The sequence below is a fragment of the Centroberyx gerrardi genome, chromosome 18 (assembly GCF_048128805.1).
Source record: "Centroberyx gerrardi isolate f3 chromosome 18, fCenGer3.hap1.cur.20231027, whole genome shotgun sequence".
NCBI classification, from domain to species: Eukaryota; Metazoa; Chordata; class Actinopteri; order Beryciformes; family Berycidae; genus Centroberyx; species Centroberyx gerrardi.
In genome coordinates this window covers 1,309,304-1,309,583 of record NC_136014.1, presented here as the reverse complement: position 1 = coordinate 1,309,583, position 280 = coordinate 1,309,304, and positions in this window count along the sequence as shown.

The following is a 280-nucleotide window of genomic DNA, read 5'->3' as shown; positions in this document are numbered from 1 at the left end:
TGTACACTCTGCGACTCTGGGTGCAAACTATTCTACCGCTATTTTCTGCTAAAATACTCTCAACATATTCAATATTATTACATTGTCATGCTATAGTTGATACTGTAGCATGGCAGAGGTAGTTTGGAAGTATTTTTGTAGTGTGATAACCAGAAGCCCTGCTTTAAAGTTGATCAGCCCAAATGCCACTTTCCATCCCCAAACAGTCTGTTGCAGTGGGAATCATTTGACTCCAGCTTGAGTGTCGGGCTCCATGATGAGACTAGGGGTTTGGCTCAGA